The sequence below is a fragment of the Trachypithecus francoisi genome, unplaced genomic scaffold (genome assembly GCF_009764315.1).
Source record: "Trachypithecus francoisi isolate TF-2019V2 unplaced genomic scaffold, Tfra_2.0 Lachesis_group17, whole genome shotgun sequence".
In the NCBI taxonomy this organism is placed as follows: Eukaryota; Metazoa; Chordata; class Mammalia; order Primates; family Cercopithecidae; genus Trachypithecus; species Trachypithecus francoisi.
The window spans coordinates 23,049,660-23,063,990 of NW_022681462.1; the positions used below are offsets into that span (position 1 = coordinate 23,049,660).

At 34.6% G+C, this 14,331-nt stretch overlaps 1 protein-coding gene across 2 annotated transcripts in view; it reads right to left on the bottom strand.

Annotated features, from left to right (window-relative positions):
* The window catches only part of EXOC6B (exocyst complex component 6B), a 739,232-nt gene that overhangs the window by 383,779 nt on the left and 341,122 nt on the right, over nucleotides 1-14,331 (bottom strand). The gene's annotated exons all lie outside the window — the stretch shown is intronic.

The following is a 14,331-nucleotide window of genomic DNA, read 5'->3' on the forward strand; positions in this document are numbered from 1 at the left end:
GGCACAAGACAGGGATGCCCTCTCTCACCACTCCTGTTCAACATAGTGTTGGAAGTTCTGGTCAGGGCAATCATGCAGGAGAAAGAAATAAAGGGTATTCAATTAGGGAAAGAGGAAGCCAAATTGTCCCTGTTTGCAAATGACATGGTTGTATATTTAGAAAACTCCATTGTCTCAGCCCAAAATCTCCTTAAGCTGATAAGCAACTTCAGCAAAGTCTTGGGCTACAAAACCAATGTGCAAAAATCACAAGCATTCTTATACCCCAATAACAGACAAACAGAGAGCCAAATCATGAGTGAACTCACATTCACAATTGCTTCAAAGAGAATAAAATACCTAGGAATCCAACTTACAAGGGATGTGAAGGACCTCTTCAAGGAGAACTACAAACCACTGCTCAATGAAATAAAAGAGGACACAAACAAATGGAAGACCATTCCATGCTGATGGATAGGAAAAATCAGTATCATGAAAATGCCCATACTGCCCAAGATAATTTATAGATTCAATGCCATCCCCATCAAGCTACCAATGACTTTCTTCACAGAATTGGAAAAAACTGCTTTAAAGTTCATATGGAACCAAAAAAGAGCCCACATTGCCAAGACAATCCTAAGCCAAAAGAACAAAGCTGGAGGCATCACGCTACCTGATTTCAAACTATACTACAAGGCTACAGTAACCAAAACAGCATGGTACTGGTACCAAAACAGAGATATAGACCAATGGAACAGAACAGAGCCCTCAGAAGAAATACCACACATCTACAGCCATCTGATCTTTGACAAACCTGACAAAAACGAGAAATGGGGAAAGGATTCCCTATTTAATAAATGATGCTGGGAAAACTGGCTAGCCATATGTAGAAAGCTGAAACTGGATCACTTCCTTACACCTTATAGAAAAATTAATTCAAGATGGATTAAAGACTTAAATGTTAGACCTAAAACCATAAAAACCCTAGAAGACAACCTAGGAAATATCATTCAGGACATAGGCATGGGCAAAGACTTCATGTCTAAAATACCAAAAGCAATAGCGACAAAAGCCAAAATTGACAAATGGGATCTAATCAAACTTAAGAGCTTCTACACAGCAAAATAAACTACCATCAGAGTGAACTGGCAACCTACAGAATGGGAGAAAATTTTTGCAATTTCCTCATCTGACAAAGGGCTAATATCCAGAATCTACAAAGAACTCAATCAAATTTCCAAGAAAAAAACAAAAAAAAAATCAAAAAGTGGGCAAAGGATATGAACAGACACTTCTCAAAAGAAGACATTTATGCAGCCAATGGACACATGAAAAAATGATCATCATCACTGGCCATCAGAAAAATGCAAATCAAAACCACAATGAGATACCATCTCACACCAGTTAGAATGATGATCATTAAAAAGTCAGGAAACAGGTGCTGGAGACGATGTAGAGAAATAGGAACACTTTTACACTGTTGGTGGGACTGTAAATTAGTTCAACTATTGTGGAAAACAGTGTGGCGATTCCTCAAGGATCTAGAACTAGAAATACCATTTGACCCAGCCATCCCATTACTGGGTATATACCCAAAGGATTATAAATCGTGCTACTATAAAGACACATGCACACGTATGTTTATTGTGGCACTATTCACAACAGCAAAGACTTGGAACCAATCCAAATGTCTATCAATGATAAGACTGCATTAAGAAAATGTGGCACATATACACTATGAAATACTATGCAGCCATAAAAAAGGATGAGTTCATGTCCTTTGTAGGGACATGGATGCAGCTGGAAACCATCATTCTCAGCAAACTATCACAAGGACAAAAAAACCAAACACTACATGTTCTCAGTCATAGGTGGGAATTGAACAATGAGACCACTTGGACACAGGAAGGGGAACATCACATACCGGGGCCTATTATGGGGTGGGGGGAGGGGGGAGGGATTAGGAGATATACCTAATGTAAATGGGTCCAGCACACCAACATGGTACATGTATACATATGTAACAAACCTGCAAGTTGTGCACATGTACTCTAGAACTTAAAGTATAATTTAAAAATTAAATAAATAAATAAATAAAAATCAAAACCTTACCATAAAGAAGAAACATACAAGAAATACAAAAGAGACAATAAGTACAGAGGAAAATAAAAATTACAAATAATGTCCATGTATAACCTCATATCTACAAATCAGAAAAGTTAACTGACATGGAAAATAAACTCTGTGGGCAGGATACAAAGATGTGTATGTCATTTTTGTAAAAGTTCATTGATTTTGTTATTCAAATTCTTTAATTATAATTTTTGTTACTTGCTCTCTCATTGATCGCTCAAGTCCTGAAATAGGTGTTTTGAATTCTCCCATAATTATGCAGCTTGTCCGTGTCTCTTCACATTACTAACAGTTTTTGTTTTATACATATTGATGCTTCCTTATAAATGGGCTATTACCTTTTCATTAGATTAAAACTAGTATTAATACAAAATACCCCTCTCCTATCCCATTTTAAGATCTTCAAATTCATTTCTATTTTCCTTGTAGAATACCACCACTTCTGCTTCCCCTTCTTTATTTTCAATCTTTTCAGTTAATCTTAATTTATGAATATCTCCTATAAACATAGTATAAAACTTTTTAATGCTTTGTCATTTCCTAGTGATATGGTTTGGATATTCGTCCCCTCCAAATCTTACATTAAAATATGATCCCCAGTGTCGAAGGTGGCACCTAGTAGGAGGTGTTTGGATCTCTCATGAATAGGCTAGTGCCCTCCCCTGAGGTAATGAGTTCATGTGGGAGCTAGTTGTTTAAAGAGCCTGGCAAACCCACCCCTTGCCCTTGCTCCCTGTCTCACAATGTGACACACTAACTCCCCTTTGCCTTTTACCATGACTCTAAGCTTCCTGAGGCCCTCACCAGAAGCAGATGCTGGCACTATACTTCATGTACAGCCTGCAGAACCTTGGGCAAAATAAACCTCTTTTCTTTACAAATTACCCAGTCTCAAGTATTACTTTTAGCAACACAAATAGATTGATAAACCTGGGATTACTGACATTTACGAACCTACTCAAGCCACTTTTTGGTACGCCTTTTAAAATTTCCATTAGTGTTTTTATTGGGTCAGCTCTTTTTAATTATCTTTTCGTGGTTAATAAATTGTATCCTTTTTGCCCATTATTTATTGAAAGTAAAATTTGGAGTCTTCATTAAAACAACAACAACAACAACAAAAACAAAACACTTTTTTCCCCCTCACAGGGTTTCACTCTGTCACCCAGCCTGGAGTGCAGTGGCAGGATCACAGCTCACTGCAGCCTCAACCTCCTGGGTTCAAGCAATCCTCTTACCTCAGCACCCCCAAGTAGCTGGGGCTATAGGCACAAGCCACCACACCTGGTTAATTTTTTTTGTTTTTTGTAGAGATGGGGTTTCATTATGTTGCCCATGCTGGTCTCAAACTACTGGGCTCAAGCGATCCACTTGCCTTGGCCTCCCAAAGTACTGAAATTACAGGCATGAGTCACCACACTTGGCCTAAAAAAACTTAAACATGATGTCTCTCCTTTTGTAGGAATTAATAGCATTAATTACAAATAATAATACATTATTTAGATTTATCTATGAATTGTACTAATTTTTGGCATACATTTTATTTAATCCTATCTTATTTGACATTTTGCATTTTGTTTTTATTTTTTGAAGAATAAGAAGCTCTTAAAGATAGGATAGGTAAAGAGGCTGGGCGTGGTGGTTCACGCCTGTAATCCTGGCTCTTTGGAAGGCCAAGGCCGGCGGATCACCTGAGGTCAGAAACTCCAGGCCAGCCTGGCCATTATGGAGAAATCTTATCCTCACTAAAAATACGAAACTTAGCTGGGCATGGTGGCGTATGCCTGTGGTCCCAGCTACTCATGAGGCTGAGGCACGAGAATTGTTTGAACCCAGGAGGCAGAGGTTGCAGTGAGCAGAGATTGCACCACCGCACCCCACCCCAGGCAACAAAGCAAGATTATATATCAAAAATAAAAATAAATATAAATATAGGATGGGTAAAGAGTAAACTTTGAATCCTCACGTTTAAAAATGCTTTTATTTTGCCCTCTCACTAAAATATAAAATTTCCAACATAAAAAAATTGTCTCTTATCATTTACCCTGTTTGACACTCAATGTATCCTTCCAACTTAAAGAATCTGCTCTTTGCACCACACTGGAATTTCCCCTTCTTTTATTTTATTACTACAGTCCTCTCTTTCATCACTGTCTTTCCTTTTAAATATGTATTAAATACAACCAAAAGTCTACACCAGCTATCCTTGTTTCTTAACTTTCCTTTCCTATTTCCTATCTCTGTGTCTTTGCTCTCTGTATTTTGGGGTATGCATTTGACTTTATCTTCTTAATCAGCATAATATACGGTCTTATCCATTTAATCTCTGAATATCTCAATTCTTATCATCATAAACTTCTAAGAGGCCAATTTTTATTTTGGATTCATACCATCCTTTGGCTTGCTTCCATCATTTTTGCCCTGTTATAATATCTTGGATATCTTAAGGAATCTCTCACTTGCTCTTGGCCTTTTGTACTAGTTTGAAATATTATGTAATAATTGTAGTGTGCTACAACTGTTATAACTGATGAGCCAATATCAACACAATATTATTAAACAAAACTCAGAGTTTACATTAGGGTTTACTCCGTGTTATATATTCTATGGGATTTAACATATATAAATATGTTCCACCATTATATTATCATTGAGAACTGTTTTGCTGTCCCCCAAGTACCCTGTGCTCTGGCTATTCATCCCATCCCTCCCTCCCCCAACTTCCAGGCAACAGGGATAGTTTTCTTTTCTCCATAGTTTTGCCTTTTCCAGAATGTCATACAATTGGGATCATATAGAATGTAGCCTTTTCAGATTGGCTTCTTTCATTTAGCAATATGCATTTAAGGTTCCTCTGTGTCTTTTCATGGATTGATAGCTCATTTCTTTATATCACTGAATAATATTCCATTATATGAATGTACCACAGTTTGTTCCTCCATTCACCCACTGACAAACATGGTTGCTTCCATGGTTTGGCAGTTATAAACAAGCTGCTATACACATCTGTGTGAAGGTTTTAGTGTGGAAATAAGTTTTCAATTCATTTGGAAAAACTCCTAGGCATACACCTGCTAGATTATATAGTAAGACGATGTTTTGTTTTGTAAAAAACTGTCAAACTGTCCTCAAAGCTGGCTGTACCATTTCCATTCCCACTAGCAATGAATGAGAATTCCTGATGCTGCACATTCTCTCCAGCATTTGGTGTTGTTAGTGTTCTGGATGAGTATGTTTCTTTCTTTCTTTTTTTTTTTTTTTTGAGACAGGGTCTCACTCTGTCTCCCAGTTTGGAATGCAGTGGAATGACCATGGCTCACTACAGCCTCAGGTTCCCGGGATCAAGAGATCCTCCCACTTCACGCTCCTGAGTAGCTGGGACCACAGGCACATGCCACCATGTCTGGTTAATTTTTTAATTTTTTTGTGGACAGTGTCTCACTACGTTGCCCAGGCTAGTTTCAAACTCCTGGGATCAAGTGATCTTCCTGCTTTGGACTCCCAAAGTGCTGGCGTTACAGGTATGAGCCACCATGGCTGGCCTTGTTTTCTTGTTTAATTTTAAGAGTTCATTGTACATTTTGAACACCAGTCCTTTATCAGATATGTGATCTGCAAAGATTTCTCTCAGTCTGTAGCTAGCCTTTTCATTCTCCTATTGTCCTTAATTTGTATCCACCTAAATACTGAGACTTAATCAATATTTTCTCTCTCAATATTATGAGTGGAAATAAGCCATATGTATAATTTTCTTTCTCGCTTCTTTCATTTAACATTATATTTGTGAAATTCATGAATGCTATTGTATATAGCTATACTTTGGTTACGTTCAGGCTCTATAGTATCCAATGTTTGAGTTTAACCCAGATTATCTATTTTACTACTGATGGACATTTAAGTCATTTCTCATTTTAAAATCCAACAATGCTGGAAAGATATTCTTGCATGTTTATTATGGTGTATTATGGCAAATTACTGAAGAGAATATAGTTAGAGAAAAGTTGATCCATGGGGATCTTTAAGTTTATAAGATATTACACTTTTGCAAAGTGTCTTATCAATTTAAACTTATTCCCTTAGTAGTGTATCAGAGTTTCTATTGCTCCAAATCTTTATCAACATTAGTACTGTTAATTCTTGAATAATGTTACCTCATTTGGTTCTAATTTGCATTTTACTAATATAGTAAGAAGGCTGAACACCTTTCACATGTTTTCCCAGCCAGGTGGATTCCTTCTTTCATAAAATGTTTGTCCTTTGCTCATTTTTTCTCATTTGAGATGTCTATCTTTATTGTAATGATTTGGTAGGAATTCTTCATATATTCTATATTAGTTTGTGTTGGTATATATAAATACCATTTTTCACTATGTGGCATATTTTTCTACTAGCTTTTGTGAGGTTTTATTATAATTTTAATGTAGTTTGATGTTTTGTGTCTGAATCTTTTCCTTTATGGATAGTGCTTTTAGTTTTCAGTTAAGAACTCCTTCCATATCCTGAATCATAAAGATAATTTCTCATATTATCTTCTAAAAGATGAATGGTTTTGGCTTTCACATTTTCATATTTTATCCACCTGAAATTCAATCTTTGGTGTATATATTCCTTCATCATTACTACAGTCAGCTGTCCCACTGCTATTCATTTAAGTCTGTCTTCTATCCACAGACGTTCTATGCCACCTAATACATATCCCAAGGATCCATATATGTGTGACACTGTTTAAAGGTCCATTATCTATCCAATGACAATATCAGAGGATCTTAATATGATTTTTCAATTGTCCTGGTATACAAATACATTATTCTCAGTCTTAAGGAATCTCTCACTTGCTCTTGGCTTTTGTACTAGTTTGAAATATTATAATTAGGTTGTAAGACACTCATCTTCCCTATAATAAAACTATTGAAATTTGATTGACACTAAATTAAATCTATAGGTCAATTTTGAAAGTGCTGATATCTTTGTAATAATAACTCTTCCAATCAATGAACATGGTATAGCTCTCAAGTTTACTTAGGTCTTCTTTAACCCATTTTAATTTCTGAATGACATTTTAGAATTTCTCGACAGGGGTCTTGACTATCTTTAATACATTTTGGAGGACTGCTTTTATTAGTTTAAGGAAATTCTCTCCAGTTTCTAATTTACTAAGAAATTTTACCATAAGTTTATTGTGTGTTTTATTAATTGCTTTTCTGTTGTACTGAAATGACTATTTTTTTGTTTTTTAATCTACAATTATGTGCATTATATTAACAGACTTTGTAATATTGAACTAAGCTAGCATTTGCTACTAGAAACTCAACCAAATATATTGTTTGTTGTAAATGGCTGGATTCTGTTTTTTAATATTTTAAGATTCCTGATTTATATTTATAAATAAGTCTGATCTATACTTATGCATTTACAAGGTCTTATACTACTCTCATCTGGTTTCATTATCAAGATCATATATGCATTATAAAAGGAGTTGGTACAGAAGAAGCAGGATTGAGAAAAGAAAAAAAATAAAAACGCAAAAAAATTAAGATGAATTGTCATTTCCTCATTTCTATTCTCCGAGTATTTATGTAAGAACAAAACTGAAGATAAAACTGCCTAGATAGGAGATTTCTTTGACAGAAGAATTTTGACTGTTTTTTCTTCTACTTCTGGTTCACCCTTATCCTAAAAGGAATACCCCTTTCCAGCTTAATGGAGGAAGGGCAGCATATTAGACTCTCCATCTTGAATAGGCCCAAGAGGCTGTGCAAATCCAAGTTTGAGTTATGAACTCTGGACTAAGAAGTGACTTCAAGAAAAAGGCAGCTTGAGTATTTAACCTATCTATCTGTTCATTTCCCTTTGATTTAGCTGAGCAATTCCTTACTATCCTTACTAAGTACTTTAAGACTTAAATGAATATCTTATATGTTATATATAAAATGCAGCAATTCCAGTTGTTTCCAGCTGAGGGATTGGTATTAATAACCTAGTCTTCTACATTCCTAAAATCATAAATATTACTTTGTAAATTTTTCTTCTAGCCTGTAATTTGTATTTGCTAAAGAACGGCTATTCTACTTGTTTATTGTGGTCTTCCATGTGATATAATTGGTTTTCTTCAAATATTTTATGATTCTTGGCTGTTTGTTCATATTTTGGGCTGAAGGACTAGGTTGATTAGTATAGTTGAATCTTAAAAATACTTTTTTCAGTATTACTATATTATCATTAACAATCATATTAAGCAGATCTTTTAATATTGAACCATTCCTGAAATGAACTCTCCTTTATACTAGGCATATTAAATCTTTTAATATATTGCTAAATTTACTAAGTGAAGTAGATTATGCAAGATCTTATGTTTTGAAATCAGCACTGAGAATGCTGCACATATTAATACATGAAATATCGAATCTTTCAAAATGTTTCAATTTACACTAATAATTTAATCAGAAAAAGTAGAGTCATTTTAAATAGCCATATATAATGCTAGAAAATATAGAAACAGTTGATAAAGAATGTAGTCTCATAGACACAGTGTTTTTGAGATTCAATTTGATGTTTGGGTTGTTCTTATTTTGTTTGCTGGGTGCTACTAATAAATAGTGTTATGAAATACAGTCAGCATTTGTGGCGCCAACACTCTGTCTTCTAATGTATAAAATTGTTCAGTGAGTAATCTGTGTTAATACTGAGTTGTTTCTTAAAAACTTTGTCAAGATATAATTCCCATATACAACTCACCCATTTAAAGTATGTAATTGAATTGTTTTTATATTCACAGATATCTGCAACCATTATCATAGTCAAACTTAGGAAATTTTCTTTACTTTAAAATGAAACCTATGTAACAAACCTGCACATCCTGCACGTGTACCCCAGAACAAAAGATAAAAACTAAAATAATAAAATGAAACTCCATACGTACTCTTTAGCTATCACCTCTTTAATCCCTAAGCAACCACTAATCTACTTTTTACCTCTACAGATCAATGCTGAACTAATGATGTTTTAAAATAAGGTATTTTGTCATTTATTCTTCAGTTAAAAAGAACATACAATAGATCTACAAAGAAACACTCCCTTAAGATTAATGTTCTCCACAGATCTACACTTTGAAAAAAATCAGCACACTTGAAAAGTGTCCTGCTCTTAATAGTATCAAATAAAATTGCATGCTGAAGAAAAGAGGGTGCATTTTTCTACCAAGAGATTTAGAGATCTGTTACATTCCCAAATGTATCAGGAACACAAAAAAAAACATTGCTCTAGAAAAAAAAAAGTGCATGGAATGATTCTGATTTATAAAGGAAAGACAACTTTTTTCAGGAAACAAAATAAAATTAGAGAATTCAGTGAAATGGATAGATATAAAATAAACAAAACCAGAAACTTTTCTCCCACAGAATGACAGTAATACTAGTTAATAAATAGGATGGGGGAATAAAAACCTTCCACAAAATAACCTGCAAATGGGAAGTATTATTAAATATTTTACCGAAAGACATGAAAGGCACATAAGTAACCAAAATGTGTGTCTTCTTTGGTGAAAACTACCAGAGCCTGAAATATGTCAATTAATCTGTAGATTTACTGCACAACCAAATTATATCTCAATTTTTAGGGGTGTGAACTAGAGGTAGAAGGGTTGTAACAAAGTGATTCGCAAGTTGACTGAAGAATAGTAAGGGAATAAACAGCACATTTTAAAAAGAGGATTTAAGACGATACACATATCTATAAAAAATTAAGTGGGCCAGGCATAGTGGTTCATGCCCGTAATCCCAGCCCTTTGGGAGGCCAAGGTGGGTGAATCACCTGATGTCAGGAGTTCAAGACCGGCCTGGCCAACATGGTGAAACCCCAACTCTATTAAAAATACAAAAAATTAGACAGGCATGGTGGCAGGCACCTGTAATTCCAGCTACTTGGGAGGCTGAGACAGGAGAATCACTTGAACCCGGGAGGCGGAGGTTGCAGTGAGCTGAAATCACACCATTGTGCTCCAGGTTGGGTGACAGAGTGAGACTCTGTCTCGAAAAAACAAACAAATAAAATAAAATAAACAAATAAAAATTAAGCCACACAATATCAGATACAATAATCACAACAATGTTGTATTGATTCAAGGAGAGAGAATTCAATCATATAACCTAGAAATAAACCCTAGTGTATACATAATATAATATTAAAAAGGTAGCCTTCAAAACATGTAGGGAAAGGAGAGATGGACAGACTGTTGTTTCTGCCCCCAAAACTCACATGTTAATGCCCTATATCCCAGCATGGCTATATTTGGAGATGGGGCCTTTGGGAGATAACTAACATCAAATGAAGTGATACAGGTGAGGCCCTAATTCAGTGGGATTGCTCTCCTTATAAAAAGAGAAGGAGAGAGCAATTCCTCTTCAGCAGGCATACACTGAGGAAAGGTTAAGTGAGGACAGAGTGAGAAGGCAGGCTTCTATAAGCCAGGAAGAGAACCCTCACCAGTAACTGACCATGTGGACAACTTAATCTCTGACTTCCATTCTCTAGTACTATAAGAAAATAAATTTCTGTCATTTAAGCCACCCAGTCGATGGTATTTTTTTATGGTAGCCTGAGCCCACTAAGACAGTAGATTATTACAATGATGTTATTGGAAGTGATGAGTCATTTTCAAAATAATTAAAGAGAGTCCAATCTCATATCCTATGCTAAAATAAATTTTTTATGATTGTAGAAAAAGGACCTACAGAAATACTAAAATTAAATACAGATAAACACATATGCTTTGTAATGAAGAACACATAAATTATAAAGTAAATGATCAACAAAATTAACTACTCAAAAATGTTAAAACTTTTTGAAGCTGCAGAAAAGGTAAGAGACGTTAAATTAAGAAAAAATATTTACAACATATTATCAGATGAGGTTAACATTAAGATTAAAGGCTAATGTCCGTGTTTCAATAACAGTAAAATGTTTAAAAACTTGTGAAAAATAAGATAAAGTCAATGTATATGAACAAGAAATTCTATTAAGATATACAAATAACATGCGAAGAGATTTTCAGTATCAGTATTAATTTTTTTTTTTTTTTTTTTTTTTGAGATGGAGTCTTGTTCTGTCACCCAGGCTGGAGTACAGTGGCACTATCTCAGCTCACTGCAGCCTCCACCTCCTGGGTTCCAGCGATTCTCCTGCCTCAGTCTACTGACTAGCTGGTATAATAGGCACATGCCATCGTGCCTGGCTAATTTCTGTGTTTTTAGAAGAGACGGAGTTTCACCATGTTGGCCAGGCTGGTCTCAAACTCCTGACCTGAAGTGATCTGCCCTCCTCGGCCTCCCAAAGTGCTGGAATTACAGGAGTAAGCCAATATGTCCGACCTAATATCAGTATTTTTTTTAAAAAAGCATAATAAAATAAGATACAATTTCTGAAATTATAAATGATTTTCTGTTTCTAAACATAACTTTCTGTGGAGTAAAAAGAATAGGGAAATAGGCATTCTAGTAGATGCTGCTCAGAGTGTTAAATAGTTTGGAAGAGCAAATGAGCAATATCTAGAACCTAAGAAATGTCCAAATACTTTTACTCACTATTTTCACTTCTTAAGAATTTGCTGTAAATATAATCAATTGTGTAAGGATATGTTTATAAGAGTATTTACTGCAATGTTTTTAATAGCTAGAAAAAAAGCCAAAAACTTTCTTGAAAACCCAAAATATAACATGAATCAATTAAAAATAATAATATAATCCTACAATGCAATATTATGTATATCAAAATTAAATCACATTCATTAGACATTAAATGAAAAACACAGTACGTTCCTATTTAAAACCTATTATATATTGTATAGTTCATTTATATATTCAAAAAGGGACTTTACATTTATATATCAGAAAGCTAATAATAACCATGCAAGGGATGATGACTAAAATGTTCTTAATAATCAAAAATTCTATTATAATACAGAAACATATTTTTATAATGTTTACATGCTAGAACACACGACTCAATGGGGAAAAATAAGGCACTCAAAAAATGATCCTAAGACAATGGGTGCACCACTACTACTATAAAAAAATGAGATCCTTAATCATACTATAAATGAGAGTAAATAACAGGTGGTTGTAAACATATAAATGTGTAAAAATCTAATTATAAAATAGCTAAGGAACTTACAAAAAATCTCAGAACACAAAAAAAATGTAAAAAGACTTTTCAAATTTGCCAGATTTTATTATGACAGAAGAATAAAATGATAAAAATGTCAGATCAAGTCCTTGGTTATATATGTACAATGAAAGAAAATTAAAATTAAGTATTATCAGATATATAAATATTTAAAAGTTCTGTATACTATAACAAAAAACATCAGTAAAAATAAAAGGAGAAAAATATTTGCAACACATTCAATATTGACATATCCTCTTTGGATCAAACCCACATACATATTAACCAATCTCCTAGATCTTGCTGCTTGGATGTCACAAAGACATCACAAAGTAATCATTTTGAATGTAAACTCATCATATCCCCACTGCAAACTATCAAAACTACTAACACTATCATCCAAGAAAGGAACCCATTCACCTAGGCATTTCCTTGATAGTTCTTTTCCTTTTACCTCTTATATCTAATCCATCAGAAAGTACAATTAATCTTACTTCCTAAAAATCTCTTGAATTCATCTACATCTCTCAATATTTACTATCACTCCTTGACCCAAACTATCATTATCACTTGCCTGGAATACTAGACTAGCCTAGTAATTGTTTATGAATTCATTCTTACCCCTCATCCACTGTCCACACTTAAGCCAGAACAATCTTTCAGAATGAAAATCTGATCATCTTACTCCAAGTTATCTCACCCTCACCTTGAATACATCCACACGTAACACATTCCATTCAGCCCACTGTTTAAAAGGTCAAGTAGATCCTAAATAACATGGCATCTACCTACTTCTCCTTTCTTACTTCACCCTATGTTCTATCCACTCCGGACTTCTTTCAGGTTTCTGAGAGGGCTATGTTTCCTTAAAATAGATTTTTACACACAGTATTTACTCTGTCTGGAATACTTGCTGATTAATTAGAAAAGAGAGTTCATGGGTCATGGATGACTTTTAAGTTTCTAGCTAGCACAAGTAGATGGATACTACAGTCACTTAAAGAAACTGTTTTATTGTTAAATTATCTTCTGTCATTTACTCCTCACTATTATACCTCAAACATGTTGAGATAAGAGCCCTTGCACTACTGTTCTTTAGGACTAAAATGATCATTTAATTGGTCTTCTTTGCATAAATGGTGACTCATTGGTATTCTAATCTCAGAATGCCACTTCAAAAAGCAAACACCCTGTTTCCTAATCTGTCATTCTATTTTCACTGTCTGCATTGCATGATCACTGTCTGACATTCTTGTTACATGTTTATTGGATATCTCTTCCAATCAAAATATAACTCTGAGAGCAAAGACTATCTATCTTGTTCATTGTCACATTCCCACTGTCAAAGCATAATCAATCTTTAAGAAATGAAGGAAGGAAGGAAGGAAGGAAGAAGGAAGGAAGGAAGGGAGGGAGGGAGGAGGGAGGGAGGGAGGGAGGGAGGGAGGGAAAGGAAGGAAGGAAGGAAGGAAGGAAGGAAGGAAGGAAGGAAGGAAGGAAGGAAGGAAGGAAGGGAATTCATAGCCAGTATTCTCCACCTGAAATAAAGTGGATTATCATCAAAAATATATGCCACATTAAAATGTATCAATACATCATGGGAACATAAAATTGGGCCACTTAATATGTTATGAACATTTTTTTTCAAAAGGTAAGAGTAGAACTGTGAACTCCAAATCAGTGTTTATAATATTAATAGGCACTATAGCAGGCAAAATGGTATAGTGGCTAAGAACGTGGGCTCTAGAGTCAGACCATCTGGGTTTCAATCCGACTTCTACTTCTTATTGTATGGCGTTAGGCTTGTTACCTAACCTCTCTGAGGTTCAATTTCCCAGACTATAAGGTAAATATAATAATAATAATAATAATACCTACCTTTCTAGGGTTTAGTGAGGATGAAATAAGAGAGTATGTATGAAGTAAGCAGAACAACATCTGACACATAGAATAATCAATAGACGTTAGCTGCTATTTTCTTATTGCAAAGGGCTTCTATAAAAGTGAGTTCAGTGGTAGAAAATGTGATAATTTGAAGGAGCTATTTCTATGTCTTTGAAG